This window comes from Mus pahari, chromosome 4, assembly GCF_900095145.1.
Source record: "Mus pahari chromosome 4, PAHARI_EIJ_v1.1, whole genome shotgun sequence".
In the NCBI taxonomy this organism is placed as follows: Eukaryota; Metazoa; Chordata; class Mammalia; order Rodentia; family Muridae; genus Mus; species Mus pahari.
Genome location: NC_034593.1, coordinates 136,289,895 through 136,311,783, shown reverse-complemented (window position 1 = coordinate 136,311,783; position 21,889 = coordinate 136,289,895). Strand labels below are relative to the sequence as shown.

The following is a 21,889-nucleotide window of genomic DNA, read 5'->3' as shown; positions in this document are numbered from 1 at the left end:
TCCCTCCCTCCCTCTTTCTTTCTTTCTTTCTTTCTTTCTTTCTTTCTTTCTTTCTTTCTTTCTTTCTTTCTTTCTTTCTTTCTTTCTTAGGTAGTCATAGCAATTCTTGAAGTTTATGTTGTTTTCACTGGGATAAACAGACAGTGATTAAGCTAAGAAATATGGCTTTTACTTAACAAAACAGAAAAAGTTCTGAACCAAGTTGACAAATTATGGAAACAGTGACAGTGTGTATGTGAGTGAAGATGAGAGGGCTGTACACAGCTCAGGAAAGGGAGGCTACCTTCTCTTTCAGTGTTCCCACTTGGCTTTGTCTGTGTGTCTGTCCCCATTGCTTTGTTTCTCATTGATTCTTCTTCCAATATAGATGTGATCCCAGCGTTCTGCTCAATTTAGAATCCAACCACCATAGAACACTTCATTAAAAACAGTAAAGACAAATTAAGTTTAAAAAGCAATATAAAAACTTCCCTATTTAGTTTAGGAATCCATAGGTACCGCTTTCCCAATGCTATTTCCTCCTCTTCTTCCTTCCTCAGTTTACCATTTTGATCGCAAAGTGCCCCATATTTACATGTTAATTTCATAAATATTTATTTTATGTGTGGTGTGTGTGTACATGTGATATTTGCGTGCACATGTTTGTGTTGTTGGATCCTTTGTAGCTGGAATTACAGATGCTTGTGCACTACCTGATGTGGGTGCTGGGATTTGAACTCCTGTCCTCTGCTAGCTAGAATAGTGAGTTCTCAAACAGTAAGATATCTCTCTAGCCCACAATATAATTTTGACATCTGGTAGTTTGTTACAAAACTAACCCAAGTATATTAAAGGAAACCAATACACAAATATGATAATTTTTAGTAGCGATTCTTGGAGAGTGATGATTATAAGAAAATCAAATTAAACTAACCTTCTATTGAAAACCGCACCCCTTATTTCTTCACACTCTGTTCCCTTGACCATCTTCATCTTTCCGTAGCATTACTCAATTTTTAAATTTTTAAGAAATTATGTACATATGTGTGTATTCATGTGGGGGTATGTATGTCAGTACTGGTGTCAAAGGAAGCCAGAGGTACCGCATCCTGGCAGCTGCAGCTGCAGGCAGCTGTGAGCTGCCCAGTGTATGAAGTGGGAGCCAAACTTAGGTCCTCTGCAAGACAGCATGTGCTCCTAATCACTGGACCATCTACCTCTCCAGCCCTGCTTTTAAGCACTTTTGGCATTGTAAAATTCCATGTGCTATATACTTATTGGCTTTCCCCATTGCTGGAGAGTAACCTCGTCATTTGTCTTACAACAATATGGAACAAAAATCCTTCTTTGAGGCAGTGTCTCAGGTCGTGCAAACTGCTCTAAACACAGTTGAGGCTGACGCTGAGCTCTTGGTCCTTCTGCCTCCGCCTCCAAGTTCCTCAATCACAGGTACAACCCAACCATCCTGTCAGCTGCAGTCTTGTTTTCTTGATTATCACGTGAAACATATAAATATTTCATATTCATTAAATGAATAATCTAGAATCCATGGGAGGGGGATAACATTTTTATTCTTAACTGTATAAAACTGTGTTTGTTGTAAAGGTTTCTAAGATATCTACAGTCAGCCTGTTATGTTTCCGTTGTGATTGAGTTTGATATTCTCTCTGAGCTTCATAATTCTACAATTTCTATCATTGCATAGAATAATATATGTCATACAAATTAGAGTAAAATCCATGCTGGCTTCGGGAGTGACCTTATTTTGAATAAATCGTCAGTCTCAATGTGGTTTCTTATAATTGGCCAATTTCCCTGAAAAGTCAGTAAGTAAAATATATTGATTAATTGATAACTGCAGTTAATTGGGTTCTTACTAAAACTTATTATACTACCACGGAGTAAGCACTCGATAAATATCAGTCAAGTATGTGAAGTCTACTTAGTTAAAGGAGGATTATTTTGTTTTTAGTTCCTCAGATAAAAATAGAAAATAAAAATTTACTACAACTTTAGGATTCACACTGTGGAGACGTGATTTTAAATGCACATCTTGATCTTCATTCTCTTTTTTTTTCTTCTGTTCCCCTTCCTGTTCTCTCTGTTTCTTTCCTGAACAAGTCAGTCCTAGCTCATAAGGTGGGGATGGAGAAAAAGGCAAATGTAGGTGGTGTGGGACGGAACCTAGAAGCTGAGCCGACTCTTGGATCTCTGATAAGATTGGGGAAGCACAGTACTGGGACGGGGAGTGTTCAGTAGCAATAAGATAGACTGCCTCAACTCAAGGTGATTGACCAACGAAGGAACTACAGTAAGCATAATGGAAGGCAGATTCCCAGTGACAAACAAAGGAACAATGAAAATGAAATTAGAGGCCACGTGGGTCCCTATAAGACTGGTTTAGAAATAGGGATCTCAATATTTCGTAAATACATGACATAAATACAGACCTGATCATGTCGATAGATGGATGGATTTTTTACACCATGTGTGCCTTATTTCTGGGTCCTGAGAAGCCTGCCCTCAGGTGCTGGGCACACTCTCCTCCCACACGTTGTTTCTAACCACCATTCTTAATGGGGAAAAAAAGGGGGGAACTCCTCGGAGAAAGGGCTAATTATGAGAACGTGGCATGAAAAAAAGTAAGATACAAAACTAGCCTGGAATACTATGTTATGTCAAAGCACAGATGTTCTTGCAAGATTCCAGGAACGCACTGAAGAAAAAAGTCATGTTAGAAAGGATGTGATCGTATCTGAGATGATTTGAAGTTCCAAAAGTGTAGGAACAGTGAGAGATACACAGATTCAGACACAACGGCTCACAGTAGGAGGCCCAGCCACCATGACTATCCAGGGTAACCCTAGTCAGTTTTGCTCCACAAGGTTTCGGCTGAGCAGCAAGGAGATGCTGGCATTATTAGGTTGTTGTGGGGACCTTTACAGACGGACTCTGATGCCAGAGTGGATGCGACTCTAAAAGAACTTTTAGCTTAAGATAAACCAGGTACATTAAGACTTAAATGAAACCAAGTTTGTCCTAAACAATATGCATGCCCCTCCTTGTGACCCAAATGTCAAGGACCACCTGGTAATTCTATCTTCTACACTCTGTCAGTAAGTTTCCTAATAAAGACTTGACCTCTAGAATCCTAATCTGTCTGCCTCCCTCCCTTCAGTTACATGACACAATTCCAGCCTCTTGGGGTGGCTTCACATTCAGGAGTATTAGACTGTCCTGGTGTAGCAGATTATAACTCATTAAATGAGACGAACATCCATGAGTTAATGCTATTATAAATAAATACAACATAATGTTCTACTCTGAAAATACTTATAAAATGAGAAAGAGCCATTTTACAGTGATTATTTTAATCACAGGATAAATATTAATATCACAAGTAATGTGCCACCCTATAAGATATGTAACAATGAATCACTGAAACAATTTCCCTCAAAAACTCAATGGCCTGAATCTGATGAGAAAGCAAATTAGAAGCTGATGAGATGGGTCAGCGGGTAAAGGAGACTGTGGGCAAGCCTCATGACCTGGGTAGGATCCCTGAGACCCCATGGCAGAAGGTGAAGACTGATTCCATCCAGTCTTCTTCTGAAATCCTCATGTGCTCCATGGTATGCACACCCCAGCAGACAATTCATAAATAAATGCAAAATAAAAAATTGAAAAACACCCCTCCCCCCCCCAAAAAATACCCAGGCATCTTACAAAATAACTCAAACTCTTTAGATGTGTTAAATTTATACTCAGTGAGGTGGTGCATGATTACAATCCTAGCAATGGGGAGCTGTGGGAACAGAAGAACCTACAACTTCAAGGCCAGTCTCTACTGTACACTGTGACACCCCACCCCCAAGATGAAGAATATGATGAGACCTGGTTAATAAGAGGTTCCCTGCCTGTGTAAACTTTTTAAGGGAATTGTAGCAAACACAAGCCAGCACTGAGGATTCTATGGTAGAGATGAAGGTATTATTACATTCAGTAAAACTGGATTTAGGACAAACCCAGCTCATATCAGAGCATGTGAATGGATGTACTAAGGCTGCTCATGCTCTTAGACCACTGGGATCAATAGTGTTTTGGTACACTTGCAGAAAGTCAACTTCCTTAAAGCCAAACTTAAGAAAGAATCACACAAGCTCAGAGATTTTGAAATCTAGTTTGCTAGCTTGGATTTATATATTAAAGTTTTAGATTGAAAGGCTTGGGAGAGCGCTCGCTGTTCTTTCAGAGAGCCTGGGTTCAATTCACAGGGTGCTCACAACAATCCGTAGCTCTAGTTCCAGGGGGGATCTGATGCTCTTCCAGCCTCCGTGGGCCTCAGGCACATACACATGATGCACAGGTATACATGCAGGCAAAGTACATAAAATGTACATGAAATAAACATGAATAATACATAGATAAAAATGAGATTAACCCAAGTTCTATGTGTGATAATTAGAAGGCTCCTGTTACTAAAAAAGTATCCGAGAGATTGTCTTTCCCCTAAAGCAAAAATTCATAAAGGAGAGGATCTGTTCAATATGCCATTCCGTGTTGGAAGGAATACTCCTTATCCTCTTTACTCCTGAATGGCTCTGAGTTTCTTTGAAGGATAGCTAGAGAAATATAAGGACCACAAAGACCTGGTCTGTTTGACTGTTTAAGAAAAGATTCCACCCCCGGACTAGCTAGATGTTACAGTGGTGTGTCCAGAGGACCCAGAGAGAGCAGTGTCGTCTTAAACGTCATGAACATTTCTTTTAAATGTGGAAGGAAAATGAACTTAAATGTCTAGTCACTACTATGGTTTCCATATGTGCTGTATGTATGTGGGCGCACACATATTTGGCCCTCAGAGGATAATTTCATGGTACAGGTGTCTCCTTCCATCTTTTTGTAGGCCCAGTAATCAAACTCATAATAAGACTTACACAAATGCTTTACCAACAGCATTGTTGCCCCACCCCCAAATTAACTTTTCACTAATTCTGTGACTTAATGTGGTTTACTTTTAAAAAAAAAAGTACCCAGAAGTTTACATTTTCAAGTGTAGAAGTTGGATGATCATCAGTAATACAATTTAATTGGTTCTAACTCTCCTGCTATAGATATAGAAACTTAGACATATTATTTAGCTTCTTATGCCTCATTTTCCTCATATATAATAATAACACCTTAAATTATAGGATTATTATGAGCATTAAATGAACAACACATGCAAATTGCTTACAGTGGTACCCAAGACACGGGAAGCACTAATTGCTAGTCATAGTTATAATTATTGGAGATAAGAAACAAAATAAGAAAAAAATTCAAGCAAAAACTGCAAGAGCAATCACTTTTCTGATAAATGTATTTACTTAGTATGTGCCAGGCACAAAATTCACACACGTGAGTATTGCTTTATTTTTATACTCATCTGTATAAATGAAGACAGCTTCAGCTACATTTCTCATAGTATTGCTACACAGATGTAATTATATATATATATATTTTAACAGATTTGCCTGACAGTGTTAATGAGCACTCGGAACACAAGTTGTACCATCTTGCTAATTGTTATTACTGTCATCGTTATGATATAGTAGTTTCTGAGTTTGAGAGATGCATAGAAGGACATAATTACATCTATATAGTATAGGAAGAGAAGAGCTAAAATCTCTGGGGTTTTAGAAATGGGTGCATTTTTCCAGGTAGAAAGGAAGGGGAAAGCACTCATGAATTCTCCATGTTTTCCCCTACATTTCACTTGCTTTCGAAGTCACTAGGCCCACGGTAACTGCACTGAGAACCTGCTTTCAAACTGACCGTGTCTAGAAAGCAATCTACAAGCAGGAGCTGGGCATAGAGAGCGCAGAGGCAGCCTCTCAGCTGGCATCCTCCGTCCATCACCCCTCTTCCTCAGCTGGCTTTTCCAGTGATAACAGACTTATCCCCTTGGAGCTAGTTTTCATCTTGCCTTGACTACTAGACAAAGCAGAGCCATTCTCTAGTCTGAAGGACGCTGACCCGCTTTCAGTATCTCCATAGTATTCCCGTTCCAAGTGTGGCATCAGTGCTACCGCCACCTGGGAACTTGTTAAAAGCGGGGTAATCACGTTCGTCACGCAAACCTATTAAAATGGAGTCTTGGCCTTAAGGAGGTGGGGAAGGTTGCAAGTGGAAGTTAGTTTAGAGAAGCACTTCTCTACAACCCACATTAATCTTAGCCACACAACAATCGCAAACCGTGGCCTCTTCAGGGAGAGACTGAGTTGGCAGCACAGCTCAGAGCTAGAGAGACCATGTAGTATTCATGAGGTTTTGAGTCCAATCCTCAGTCTGAGGAATTAGATCTTTTCACTAATTTGGGGGTATCCCAAGCAATCTGGTGATGTTCATAATTTTGCCTCCTTCATACCCACTAGTCAAATCTCTCCTGCCAGTGAAAAGCACCATAACTTCATTAAAAAAAAAAAAAAAAGATCATTTCAAATGACACTGTTCTTGTTAAACATGCTTTGGATTTGGGTTATACTGTTGCATACGTTTTAGTAACTTCTCATTCCTTATGCACTGAATGAGCACTTTCTAAATGTTTATCATTATCAGCACTGCTGCACAGAGCACACTGCAAACCCCAAGCCAGGTTTTTCCTCCACTCAGTCAGCTCACTGTTGGAGCTCTGATGGCTTCATGGAGAGGCCTTAACGTTTTACAGGCAAGAGGTCCAGGTAGGAGAAGGAAGGGTATGGATCCATACTGGACTATGCCACACCATCTATGCTCCCCCCCCCCTTATTATTGAAACTACTTAAATGAAGTTAATGTTGTTGAATTATATCAAAGCATTTTGTGGTGAAATAGGGAAAAAAAAAACAAAAGACATTGAATTTTTCATAAGATTGTTTCACGTCAAATTTATCTTTTGAGGGTTTTCAGTTTTATAATATGCCAGCAATATATAATTCTTCATTCTTTTATCAATCATCACCATTAAAAATAGTCCTGTCTATCCTTTTCTGGCTCCTTAAAAGTTTAGACATGATAGACATCAAGTAAATACTTGTTAATTGAAGCCAGTTTAGGTCTGGGGTCAGGGACCAGGTTTACAAATGGAAAAACCATTGCACGGATGCAGCCTTCTTCTCCTGGTCTTCAAGACACAAAGAAATATTGATGAGCTTACAATGACACGTGGGGATCAAAAAGTTCCTCTGGGGGGCCGTGGAAGTTTCTGCTTCTCTGTCGCCCGATGCTCGTGTTCAGCAGAGGCTGCTGGATCACAGCCAGCCAAATGGGGTTGGCTTGTAAAAGCTTTTATGGGTGAGCCTTTTGGAGGTAAGTTTCAGGGCCATTTGGTTAGCAACATCCCAGCAGGAAAAAACCTCACCAGCATACCCTAACGCCAAGGTTTGATGAGAACGGACCATGAAGGACAAAGGAGGTAAAATAATTAATAAGTATACAGCAGTCTCTGTTTCTTTTTTATGGCCAGAGTCAGAGTTCGTTCTGTCAGTTGCAGGATCAGCTCTGTAGGTATCAGGCCATGCATCTGGTGAGCAGCCACTGTTCAGAGATTGCCTTCTCCAGCACATCGAATGAACACAACAAGCTTACAGAGTACACATGGCCTTTTTGGCAGTTCCTTCCTTCGATGTGATCTGAAGACGTTTCACCCCAGGAAATTTGAAAACCAAACAATGAAAATACTACTTCCAATGAATGTAAACTGGCACGTTACAGGATCGAATGTTGCATGAGGAATAGAGATCATTTTGACTCAAGAACCATCCACTTCTTTATGTTTATAATCTCTAAATTAGTTACAACTTCCTTTTATCTTAGAGAGCAATCATGCCGAAGATGAGTATTCCTATGAGGTGTGTAATTTTCTCTTCGACTTTTAATTTCTCTGGACACAGAAGAAAAGCGTCTGCTTCTCTTAATTGACCAATTATTGTTTCTTAAGTGAATGTAGAGTTTGCGGATAGCGCCAAAAATCTTCCTTTCATCTGGAGAGGAAGTCTAACGCAGGCAGTAAGAGAGGCAACACCCCAGTTGGAAAAGCCAAGTCAAGACCAAGAAGGGAACTCAATCTTCGCCTCTCTTCATCCCCTGGTGACTCCAAAGGTTCTTGAAGAGAAGCCAATTAGAACCAATTTGCATGTCTCCTTGGAGGCTTGAGGGATCTCTCCCTGCTTGTTTTTCTCATTCCCAGTTTGTCCACACCAGGATTTTCAGTGTGCTCTTTGAGCATCAGTGCTGGGTTTCCATTAAAAAACAAACAAACAAACAAACAAACAAAAACATGTACTAAGAAGACACTCACTGTACCTCCTGATCTGGATCCTGGAGAGGCTCTAACATGTGCCCTACAGTGCTCTCCCTGAATTCAAGCAAGAGAAAGTAGACCTATCAAGTGAATGTGGAAAATGTCTAGACAGGGAACTTGGTGTTTTACGGCTCAGGTTATTTTTTTGAGCAACACTCATTGTTTTAGAGTTTTCTTTCTACAGAGATGAAGTCCACTTCTGTGCCTCTCCCACTTGGCAGTTTTGCCAGCCACTCCCTATGTGCCCTACATAAGAAGTCCTTCAAACATCTGAAGACAGCATCTGTACTTATCTCAGCTTCTAGGTTTCTCTTTTTAATTAAGCACCCGCTCTTCCTTTAGCCTCTGGAGTTATCTAGCTTCTGAACTTTATCATTAATGAGAATTTAACTTTTCAATAATGACATTTTGATAACCTGCTAATATGGAGCTCAATTAAAGCTAAAAGTACCTAAGAACACTTTTTAAGTGGTCTTTCATGTTCAAGTCCTGGTTGCTGTAGTCATCTGCAATGCATAAAACGCCACCTAGAAACTGCTGTTCAAACGTCAAACCAGGGAACACAGTGACAGCCAGCATCTTTTTGGCTGCTTCCACTAGTGAAAGCTTTACTAGCTACTACTAAACGATGTTTGTAAATGCATGCTAAAATATGATGGCTGGCCACTGAAATAAAACATTTTATCAGAGACTTATCACAACTTCAAGATAAAACACTTTTTATCTGAAGCTGAAGTATAGCAGCCTCTACCTTGTCAGGAAGGTCTTAGATCACTTTGCTTCTTAAATTCAGTTTAAAGTAAATTATTACACAACGTCGAAATAAACTAAAGACCAGCTGAGTAACAATTATAAATACCTATTTGTGGAAGTTTTTCTGGTCTTCTGCAAACTGCTGGCAATTTGCAGGACTATGTTGATGGTGCACGATCACCCATGTGGCATACCAAGTTTAACACACTGTGTTGTTCTTTCTCACGGAAACCAATACAGTACCTGGACCATGACTGCTTTCTTAATTCTGGGCCACATATTCGAATCTGATATTTTATACTTCTCAGATTGTAAAGTCTTTAACTATTTCCCTTCCTTCATGTTCCTGTATTCGACATGGCAGTCAAGAGTGTGCTCCAGGAAGAGGCCAATGATGCAGCAGGCTCTGGGTGAGGCTTGCCACCTAACCCTGGAAGCTGTTTCTTCTTCTCATCCTCTCTCCTACTTAGAGTGTTGACTGGCTAGAGATGAAAGACCAGAGAAAGAAAAGAATGAAGGATAAGTGATAGAAAAATGAAACTAAAACAAACCAGCTGAGTAGGAAAGCCCGAAAATCAAGTCCCACAGTTGTCCTACAGCTTCCAAGCTCTCCGGGAATAGTTGTATGTGTGCGTGACGGCAAGGCACAGTAAACCACAAGCTGTGTTAGCAGATTCACCAGGACTCGTTGGAAATTTGACTATACAGTTTGGGCTCTCAGGAAAAAAAAAAAAAGGAAGTGTCTGATTAAAGTGTGCGTGCGTCGCTGCAGAGGCAAGTGAATGTTGCCATAGCAATTGTGACGAAGTGTTCAAGAAGTGAGGCAATTAAATCTAACCCTTTAGTAGGCTTGACAATGAACGCTTTGCCAGTAGAAGTTATTCAGGGCCTTAAGATAAAACATATTCCAAAGGCAAAGTCTCCTGCAAGCATTTTGTTGTCCCTCCCCGAAACACGAGCTACTGTGAATGTTCCTTTGAAATAAGCAAATGTAGCTTTGACCTTGGTGTGCAACCGTGTAGACTGTCCTCTAGTTCACTGTATCATGGGAGCAGATGTCTATGAAATAGATCCAGTTTCCCCCTGCTATTTTGAAAATCTATAAAGCAGTGCAGTCACCTCAAAGCTGTCCCATCTGAGCTTAGAACTCAGTGATCTCTAGAGCGTGCTGCCCTCTTCAGGAGCTCATGCTTAAAAATGCTTTGAAAATGGAAGTTTAGAAGCTATAACTTTGAGTAGTGATATCAAATACTTCCGTTAATAATCTAATGTGAATAAGGAACACATATAATGCAGTAATGCCTTTCTAAAAATAATTTCTGGGAATACAGTAAACAACCTAATAAACATGAAGTTTTGAAGTGGACTACGAACACACCAATGATTAGATAAAAAAGATAAGGTCACTTTTTTTTTTTCATTTTTTTTTAAATCAGGAAAATTTGTGAGCAGGGACAGAATACAAATGTTTATTCAAAAATAAAAGAACAATTTTTGCCATATTTACAGAACAATTACATTTTAAGTAATAATCATTTTAAATGTATATTAAGACTAGTTTTACTTTAGCTACCACTTCTGTAGAAAACATTTTAGGATCTGAAACATAAAAATCTAGCAGATTCCAGCAAATTTCCTTTATTCTTCTGTTGTCATTTCCATTCCCCTTAATCACAGTGTAGTTTCCAAAAATAAAAATTGTATATTTTCCTTAAATTATGTTTCTAATACTTAAAAAAAGACAAGAAAAGCAAAAGAAAATTTACTAACCTTATTAGGATGTGACACGGCATATTTTCTCATATTCTGATCTATGTCTCTCTCTATTTTATATATATATATATGGAAAAATTATTTTGTGTTAAAAGCAAAACCAAACAAACATAAAAGTAAATGTTTATTAGAAATGATAGCCAGACAGTGATGGTGTATACCTTTAATCCTATGCAGGACATGCAGGGCTACATCATAGAGGGCATGCAGGGCTACATAGAGAAACCCTGTCTTAAAGAAAATAAAATAAAATAAAATAAAATAAAATAAAATAAAAGAAAAGAAAAGAAAAGAAAAGAAAAGAAAAGAAAAGAAAAGAAAAGAAAGGAAAAGAAAAGAAAGAAAAGAAAAAAAGTTAAAGAACACAGTAAACTAGAGAGCCAATCTGTGGGGCTGGAAACAGTTCTCATGGGTAATGCTCTTGTGTGTTCTTTCTAGTGTTTCAGGGACTGTGTGCGTGTGTCTGGGGGTTTGGGGGGGGGGCAGGTTTACAGAAAGTAAATTTGCTCTAACCTTTATCCTGCAATATATTGAGAACCTATGGTTAATCAATAAGAAGCAGCAAGCGAATGAAATTTGCTTCAACCTTCTTCGTTTCTTAGCTTCTGCGTGCAATTTTGGAGGTCAAGACTACAATTAGAAACTTTTTATTTCTATTTAAACAGAAAGCATGGATATCATGTTAATGGTAGCAAACTGGAACATACCCAAAGTTTTCCCCGAATTTTAAGTATCACGGCCACCTCTATATTCACTCTTCTGAGAGAAAAGACAGAGTAGAGAATATATATTGACTATTTTCTCAACTCCGTAGCATTTATTTTGAGAAAATAAAATGCTGCATTACGCACCTGAAAGCCGCTATCATAGGAAAACACTTAATCCCGAGGCGGCCCTGTCCACAAGCCTTCTGCGTTCAAGAACCCTTGGCCCCGCTGAGCCATGGTTCCGTTTGATCTGCTGTGATATAGTTAGTCACTTGGCAGTCAGGACTTCTGTGGAGGAAGGTATAATAAATAATAATCTTTTCTTTGCTTTCCAGGGCATTTATGGTTCAGTGAGGAATTTCATCTTTCCCAGAATGGTAAGTACAGAACTCTTTCCTACATTGAAACTCCTGAGCAAAAAACGAGAGGAAGCACTCAGACAGGATGAAGGGGAACCCTGCCCACTAACTCTAGCGGAGGGTCTGAGGAGTGTTGTTTTCAAATGCCTCGAGCCTCCCACTGCTCTCACCAAATATGATACCGGTTCTTTGAAAGGAAAAGAAGGGTTTGCCTCCTTTGTTGGATCATAGTTGAATACAGTGTATTCAACATTTTGTTTCCTGGGGTAATTTATTTTAAAATATACGCCGAGGCAGAAATAAATGCGTTTCGCGTTCTGCATGCAGAGAGGGAACGTGTGCCTGTGACACATACTGAGAGTTTGCGAACGAGAGTCCTTTGGATTTTTACCGTTACAGAAAAACGGATTGGAATTTATGTCTGACCAGGGCTTTGAAGCTTCTGTGAATTTTAAAATGTGTATTTTCCAAACCGTATATCACGACTCCCACTAGCTACTGCAGGATTTTATTCAAATGTGTGGCTTGACTGTCTTCGTGGTTTTATGACCCAGCAAGTCATTTCATTATGGTCTTGATCATGCCCTCTTTACAATCTAAATAATAAACAGATGCATCTTACGAAGAAGAAGCTCCAGTGAGAAACAGTTCTTAGCAAGTTAGTATTTATTCTGTGGTGCCCTGCTCTGAGATTCTTGAGCATTAACTATGAAAGCAAGGGCATTTCCACAGAAGAAAAATCTCACTTTGAAATAATTAAACATCAGGAAGTGTGAGAAAGCAGGCAGAGAATAAACAGGACAAACGTGACGAGCTGGGAACAACTAGGTTGATAATATCTCGTGGGGTTGGGGAAAGACTCAGAGGCTCCACAGATTGTTAGGAATATGACTCAATGAGTACTTTTCATATTTCATTTTCTGAATTTCCTGTAATAAATATTTATTATTTTTCACAAAAGAAAAACATTACTTGAATAATAAACTATTTAAAAGAATATGTTTAGGATTAAATAAAATTATATACAGGTATAATTGAAAAACATTTCTCTATGCCAAACTTACAAGTAGAATATTCATATCAAATTAAATATATATTTAACACCAGGAGAAACTGAAACCACATAAAATCATATATATATATATATATATATATATATATATATATATATATATATACACAGGAGGAACTAAAATATAAATAAATATTAATTAGGTAAAATATATTTTTCAAGTATCTAAAATGACAAAAACTACTCTTTTAAAAACCATTTTAATTCTGGTACCAATGCGTTCCCTGTATTCAGGCATGTTCTGCGATTTCACATTGGGGCTTAAAGTGTGGTGTTTTACTGTTTAATGGTAACAGTGAATGCTCACAAGAAGGAAAGGGTGGGCAGGAAGATGAAACGCTTCAGCCCATTAGATCGGCAGACCAACATTCAACAGTAACTAATGTCCATCTCTAACTCAGTGTGTAGTTTCCCTTGTGGAAAACACTGTCAGGTTGGGGGGCTTTGCTCAGAACACTTGAAGGAACCTGTGCAAAGGCATGGATTCTGCACTAAGTCTTTACAAAGACTATGGATATCTTTGCCACTTTAGTTTTCCCTTGTGTGGGGCTGAGCATCAAGCCCAGGGCATCCCACACACCACAAGGTTCTCAGGCCCAGAATATCTTGTGGGAAAGCCTGCTCATGGTATGTTATAAAAAGAAAAATTCAGTATCAAAACAAGTAGTGAATCTGAGGGAATCTTAATGTGGTTGAAATAATGTTAGTGAATCACTCCCCCACCTTGACTTGTAGTAAGTCAAGGGGGTGTGCAAATATTTTTGAGGTTGGAAAGGTCTGGCTGGACATGGCGGCACCCATCTATAATTCTAGCACTTTGGAGGCTGAGGCAAGAGGACATGAAGAGATACACTAAAGCATTGATTACCTGCTGAGGGGCTCAGTGTGTCTGAGGGTAGGGAAGAAGCAAGGGGAAGGCCGACAAGGCCGCTTCTCTCTTTTTCAAGGTCACATAATCTTATCATTATCAACTCAGGGATTTTCATTTCACAGAAAAATATATTTGTCCCTATTAGTCAAACGTTTTCTCTGTGCCCTCATGTCTGACATTAAAGTCAAGGAGGAGAGCTGTTTGTAGCCACTGCTTTTTGTTTGCTGGGTTGGTTTTGTTTGTTTTGTTTTTGTTTTTGTTTTTGTTTTTGTTTTCGAGACAGGGTTTCTCTTTGTAGCCCTGAATGTCCTGAAACTTGCTTCTACACCAAGCTGGCCTCAAACTCAGAGACCCAACTGTCTCTGCTTCCTGAGTGCTGGGGTTAAAAGTGTACATGCCACTCCCTGCTAGTAGCCATTGCTTTAGAAGTCAGGCTGGCTGGATGACTGGCTACATCGGAACTCACCTGTGTGCTGTTCTAAATCAGTTTCTAAAATAATTTATAATTGCTTTGAGTTGTTCAAATATACAGCCTATTAAATCTACACAAACTCTCTTCTAGTCTGTCAAGAGCTACATTATATAGTTTGTAGAGCTAAAAGTACTTGTGGACCTGAAACTTGAAAAAAAAAAATAGTAAGTAGCTAAAAATATAGGGGCTGGCAAGATGGCTTAGCAGATAAAGAACTCATCTTTCTAGTTTCCACCCACCAGAGCCCATGGTGGAACAAGGGGACAAATTGCTGAAACATGCCCACTGACTCCCACCCATGCCAAGACATTTGTGCATCTGTACCCACACACCCATGTCATACAAACACACACACATAATGCCAGCCAGTGTTGGCGGGGGGGGGGGACGACAGGAAGTACGATGACCTCCGACATCATCCCTGTGTCTGTCAGTTACATTTCCTTAATTCCTCCCTTCAATCACAGCTAGNACGATGACCTCCGACATCATCCCTGTGTCTGTCAGTTACATTTCCTTAATTCCTCCCTTCAATCACAGCTAGACATTATCTGTAGCCCACCCCTTTATAACTCTTGCTTATCCAAAGCAATATTATTACTTGCTCTTCCTCCCAAATAACTTTATTTTATGTGTTTGTACCTCAATGTATTTAATTTTTCATTCTATAATTTTTCATATCTGTCTATAATTCACACAATAACATACTTTCAACCCTTTAAGTCACATAACCGTGTACACTGTTATATAATATTCCATTATACTCCAAGCATCTGTACTGCTTTCCATATTCCCCTTTCATTTTTCACTAGAACTATCTTTTATAGTCATTTCATGAACAATGTAGAATGTCTAAATATAGAATATCTAAAGCAGAAACATGCAAACTTTTCTTGAGGATGACAGTTGTAAACCGTCCCTGCACAGAGCCACCTTGTCTGAAAGGTCAGTACTGTGAAGCTGAGGTAGTCTGCTCTACCAAAGCTACTGAAGGGGACAATGACAGCTTCCCAGCTATGAGGATCCCAATGTGATTCACTGTCTCATGGCTGTCATGTAGGTTCAAGGTCCAGGTCCTATCAGGAGCACAAAGGTTTAAGTGTTTGGGGGCCCAGTGAGCACTTAATGCTGTCGGGGGCAGGGTGTGGTATTTTCAATGAAATTGCTGATTAGATACTGAAAACTCTGCATGGTTTTAACTTTCTTTCTTTCTTTCAACTGCCTTGATTGCCAAGGCAGTTGGCTTATTGACAATAGGGTCTCTTGTTTCTCTTCTGCCTGACTGATTTGTAGGTGGCTTATACACTAATCTGTTAGTTATCTTAATCCGGTAGTAAATGTATTTTGTTCGTTTGTTTCTGGAGGTTTGTTGTTGCTGCTGTTGTTTTTGTTGCTGTTGTTGTTGCCTTTCGGGCCCACCTTGGAAATGAGTTATTCATTAGTGTTTACTCTGCACGATCTCTTTTTTTCTACTTCTTCCTTTGACATCTGAGTTCAGAAAATGTTCCTATGTCTTCTAATAGCATTTTGCTTTCTGTATCTGAGTATCTAATCCATTTGAAGTCAACTTTCATGTCTGAGGTAGAAATATGTTTTGAAAAATAGGAAATTATGGCCTCTGTGCTGTGCTTGTAATGGTTTGTTCTTTTCCCGGGTGATTTGTCAAAGCTAGCCTTTCGTAAATCAAATGTCCACACATTTTCCATCTAACGTTTGGTTCCCTGTTTGGCTGTATTGGTCAATTTGTCTGTTCCTCTGCCAATGTCACACTGCTAAGTTATTGTGCCTGTATAATAACTTTTGAGCTCTCTGGTAAGAAGTGTGTCTCCTCCTTCCCTGAGGTACTTTAGCTACCATGCTTTTTTCTCTTATAAGTAGATTTTAGAAAGAGCTTGTGCCCTCCCTTCTTCTATGGACACAAAAACAGACTGAGAAAGGGAAGATGGCGCAGCAGAAACAGGAGTTTGCCCCCAAAGCCTGGCAGCTGGAATCGAATCCATTCCTGGGACCCACATAGTAGAACAGAGGTCAGATTAAAAACATCAGTTTGATTGGATTAAAGAATGTACAGGTTAAGATAAAAGAAATTAATGTCTAGATGATCTGTACTGCTCTAATCCATCCATATGCTTAATATCCCACATTTATGTTGTGTATAACTCCCCTCCCTCCCTCCCTCCCTCCCTCTCTCCCTTCTTTCTTGGATTTTGTTCACATAGCCTGTGCTGGCCTCAAACTCATGACCACCCTGAGTCCAGCAACCATGATGCTGAGATTGAAGGTGTCTGCCATCATGTCCAAACATTATAATGTTCTTTAGAGAGGTTTTATTTTTAACATATATTTACTAAACTTATGTCTACTTTCTTACAAAGAATTTTTCAATCACATCTTTCAGATTCTTTACTTGATGATATAACAGTGTCTAATGTTTCCTTCTTAACATTCGAATGCAACTTCTTAATAATTTGTGCTCAGTAAACCTGTTTCTATTCATCTTTGTAACTTTTCTCCAGACCGCAGACTACCTTCTGTTCAATTGTTTTTTCCTCATCTTTATGTATGCGACCCTAGGTCAACCCCCATTGCAGTACTTTGTGGCATAGTTGTCTTGTTATCCCTTTTAAAGCAAAGGCTTCAGATATTTCCCCATCAAGTAAGAGGTGTTTTGAACACATGTTACACTGAGTTAGAAGTTTTTCCCTTCTCATTTACTTGCTTTAAGTTTTCATCTTTCATGATATTGGGAGTCATCAGATTCACTGTACTAATTTAAGGACTAATTTTTCACCCAAAAGGTCACTGAGTACTGAAACACCGTTATCCTTGAAGCCCTGAGTGGGGAGAGCATGGCTTGCTGTGATGAGGAGAGCAGCGATGTCCATCAACAGGGAATACCATCCCCAGAAGGGACCCAATCAGCATCCTGGGTCTTAGAGCAGGACCTTGGGGCCCAGGGAACATAGCTCCGTGGCCAATACTGCCTGTTCAAAGTGGCCCATGACCTTAAGCTATAGTCCCAATCCGGGAGGGGAAAACATATAGTTCAAATTAGTCCCTAAATTGTACCTTTTGAATCAAAAGGAAGTCCCGTCTGGGTGGGGTGAGGTGGCGCACAGGCCTGTGATTCCGATGTTGGAGAGGCTGGGTCTGGACAGTGTTCTCGTCAGCTGAGTGCTACCATGGCAAAACTCAATAGGAACAAACAATAACTAAAAATGATTTTTCTGTTTGGCTTAAACAAGAAACTAATACATTACATGAACAATGTGTGGCTGATGATGCAACTTAAGTAGGTAGAGTGCTTGCCGAACAGGCACAAGGCTCCCCCACTTTCGTGATGACAACCTTAGTTTAGGTTTTGTTCTTCATGCCTGAAGTATTCTAGCAAAACTCAGCTTTTCTTCCTTCTGATGAAAGCATCCATAATTTTCTAGTAAACTCCCTGGATCGTTGGCAGCAAAATCAGCTTTGTACTATTTACCTGTCTGTTGTCTACGGTTCCCAACTAGAGCTGTGCATCAAAAGTTTGGGGTAATTGATTGACTGATGCTGAGATAGGGTCTGATTTATACAAGGATGGCCTGGAACTCAGTTGGTGGTCTAAGATGACCTTGACCTCTGCCCTCCTATTTCTGCCTTAAACTGGGATTAATAGGCAATCAAAAGCTGTGAAACCCGATTTAATGAGATGAGGAATAGGTTTTGGTATCTATTCAAGATAAGAAAGTGAGTTTATAGAGAAGAGCAACAAGGGGACTGAGATGGCTCAGTGGTTAAGAGCACTGACTACTCTCCCAGAGGTCCTGAGTTCAATTCCCAGCAACCAAATGGTGGCTCACAACTATCTGTAATGGGATCCAATGCCCTCTTCTGGTATTCATGAAGAGAGTGACAGTATACTCACACAAATAAATGAATGCATGAATAAATAAATAAAAACATTAAAAAAGCAACAAATAATACAATTGTGATACATTCAACTTCACTCTGTGTAAAATAATAGTCTTGTTGATCATTCTTAGATTCAAAAACAAAAGCCTGCTGTACCTATCTGCCAAACTGAGTAAGTCACTAAATATTTGTTTTGTACCTAGTATTTTAAGTGTTATATAATCAAGGAAAATGTTAAAAAAAAAAAAACAAACAAAAGACGGCATCTCTCTTGTGTTTATAGAACTTTTGACTTAGACAATGTAAGTGTTAGTTGTCTGTGTGAGTGTGGGTGTGGGTGTGTAAAGTGGAACTCAGTGGTCAGTGGAATGTTTGCCTCACATTTGTGAGACTCTGAGTTCAGGATCCATAACAATATGTAAATGAATATGCTTATTGGTTATCTATTTAGAAACTCAGAATGTGGGAGTGGCATGTGTGGGAGCCTGCATAGAGGCAAAGGTGTGCATTAGGACACAAGGTCATGCCAAAGGTAACTTCTGAGGGCTACACTTTGCACTCAGATCCCAGGAGTCAGGGCCACCTGGGACTTGATTAAACAAGTGAGGATGGCCCCTGTTGCCCATCCCCAAGTGAGGCTGGCTCCTGTTGCCTATCCCCAAGTGAGGCTGGCTACTGTAGCCCATCCCTGCATCCTGTGCAGACAGACTGCTGCAGAAGTGAAGAACTACTGTGCTGTGCTCTCCTGATGTTGAGTGTCTCCTGTATTCAGTAGAGAACTATCTTACTAGATCTGCTTGCAGTTTGAAAGGTCTCGGTACAAAATAAAATTGAAATATTCAACAATTACTCTTTGGCTTTCTCTCTCTCTCTCTCTCTCTCTCTCTCTCTCTCTCTCTCTCTCTCTCTTTCTTTTCCTGGCTCGTACTTTGAACATTTTGAACTTTATAAATTGTAATCTGGACGGAATCAAATGATGCCGAGCTGCTTCCAGACTTTTGTCGGCATCTCCTGAGAAAGCAATGCATGATTTATGTTATCGAGACATTGTCTCTAGAACCAGGGCTGTGTCTCAGCTAGGAGGACACTTACCTCACAGGCATGATGCCTGTGTTCAGCCTCAGGCGTTGCATATAGGAACTGTGGTGCATTCAACATGTAAAGCAGAAGGGCAACATTCCAAGTTCATATTTAGCTATACAGAGAGTTTAAGGTGAAGATGGGTTACATGACGCCCTGCCTCTAACAAATTAATTAATTAAGAAAAATCAACTCTTTAAAAAAATGGACTGTAAGTGGTTCTGTTTTTATATTGAAATATGTCTTATAATGCTTTTAGGTGTCTTAATCTTAATACAACTCCTTTTGGGCATATAAAATAAACTAATTCCTCTTTGACATAGTAATTATTTTTTAATTCAAAAGCTGCAGGTGGGAGTTTTACAAAATCAAGATAAGCTTAGTAAAAAAGTTTTCTAAACTTAAAAGAAATAAACAAAGAAAGGCGATTTTTCTTAGTACCTTTGTATAACTGTTGTTAAAACTTTGATACGTCTATTTCCAGTCTTTTTCTGCATATTATTTTGATTTTCCGATATTTTACATAATTTTCTCATACATAATATAAATGTATACACACACTTAATATCTGGGCCTATGTTATGGGTAATTAGTTTGCATGTGGTGAGGAAAATCAGATTTAAGGACTGAGAAGACAATGGGTTAAAACTTAAGCTTTGATGTCTGCTTAGCATTTATCACCTAAAATCACTTTGTACCCTTGAATATAAAAATAGTTCTGAACTCACGTCCTAGGGTTGTTGTAAGCATTAAGTGAAGCAAAATGGTTAACACAGCATCTAGAAAGCAGTAAGTCCTCACTAGTGATTAAAATCACGACGCTAGTAAGATAAAATGATTACGTGTAATTGTTTTTCGGCATAAAAATTCCCAACTCTTTCAGTCTTCTCTCACAGGAGACAGCTGAGTCTCTGCTGGATCCTGGGGCTTCTGCATCTTCCACAGGTCCCTTCCTTCCAGAACTGAGTATGGCAGTCTAAGCCACAGAAAGTGGGCTGGACTAACTATCCCCTCCAATATTTATCACACAGTCTCAACTACTTCTGTTTTGTTGTTTGCAGCCATCACCCCCGTGGCTCCCTGCCAGGCAAGGCTCTCTTCTCTTCCCCCAGGAGTACTGTTGCTAAGTCACATAGACTTCAAACCAAATTTAGGCAGTTGGTGTTTTAGTCCCCAGGCAGGCCCACACAATTACTCTAACCAAATTATATATTATTAAATTTTATGCATCTTTCAGTTGTTGAGAACATTTATACATCCCTGATTTCGTAATCTAATGTATCGTCTTTTTCTCCTGTAACCTGCTTTTGACAGCCATGCCTTCCTCTTGCTTTATCTCCGCCACTGACAAACGTGTTCACATCAGACAAGGAGAGAGACAAAGGCCTTGTGGTATCAATCTGAAAGCTTTCTCTAGGTAGATGCCGTTTCATTAACACTGTGATTGGGACAATCTTTCAACTAGATAAAAAAGCATACTACAGAATTATCCCTAAGCCTGAACCTTTCCATCCAGCTCACAAGAATAGAAGGACTTCAAATGCCGTGCCAAAATCCGCACATCTGTACCCATTGCAAAGCTAAATTGTTTACTAACTTTTCCAGGAAATGATATATAGACTCAAACAATCTAGCTTATTCTTTTTTTAGTGGAATAGCTTTTCTGACTTTTAATCTTATAAAATGACCACAATGCTTTTCATGTTTATGTAAATGTAACTTAGCCATTCTCCCTAAAACAACACCGCTGCCTTAGACCTAAATTCTCAGGCTCTGCATGTTCTTTGGCTTTTGTTTTGTTTTTCTTTTAAGATCAGGGATATTCTTCCCTGTGCCTCCTGACAACCCTGATTTGATAAAGGCATCCAGTCACACTTTTCACCCTATCATTGAGAAGGTATCTGGTAATGATTCATAGAGATGGAGAGACATGTTGGCAGCTCAGCCAGTCAGCTCTTCGGGTGGAGTACATAAGTTCTATACTGAGACCTGTTCTTAACTCCCATGGCTCACATTTTAGCTGTGTGTGCACTGCTGCAGTTGAATGCTTATGGAGAAGTAACTCAGGAATATTCCAAGATGCATAGAGTCAGTATGGTAATTAGAGCACAAAAGCAGTTACTACCTGCCACCATGTCACCTGCCATGTTGTCTCTGTTCTGTGTAAGTTGTCCAGTGCCTTTCATATATTTCTCTGTTTAGAAAGCTAGCCTTGTGGTATTGACTCCACTCGCCGAGCTCATGCCCCCTGAGTACTGCTTGTTATGTGCAAGGTCCTAGACGGGCATTAGCGAGAACAGCAGTCCCTTTCCGAGCGGAGCTTAAATTCTGGGACAGAAGGCAAGCATTTCCGTGTGTAAGATGACGGCACTAGCGGCCAAGAGACTGAAAAGTCAAAGGGCAAAAGATATCAGGGGGAACTGTTTTCCAAAGGTGGTCAAGGTCCTCTCGAAGGAGGCAACACATGAGCTGAGAGGTGGATGACCTAAAGGGAAGATGCACAGAAGGAGGGAAAATCTTTGCTTTCTTTTTTTTTTTTTTTTTTTTTTTTTTAGATTTAGTAGAACCAATTTATCTTCCACTTCAAGATCTGGGCCTGTTCCTTGGTT

At 39.5% G+C, this 21,889-nt stretch overlaps 1 protein-coding gene across 1 annotated transcript in view; it reads left to right on the top strand.

Annotated features, from left to right (window-relative positions):
* Adgrl2 (adhesion G protein-coupled receptor L2) overlaps positions 1–21,889 on the top strand; it is a 259,127-nt gene that overhangs the window by 43,352 nt on the left and 193,886 nt on the right. Inside the window, exon 2 of the mRNA XM_029537612.1 lies at positions 11,868–11,909. The gene's annotated coding sequence lies outside the window, so the exon portion shown is untranslated. The remainder of the gene's footprint in view (positions 1–11,867; positions 11,910–21,889) is intronic.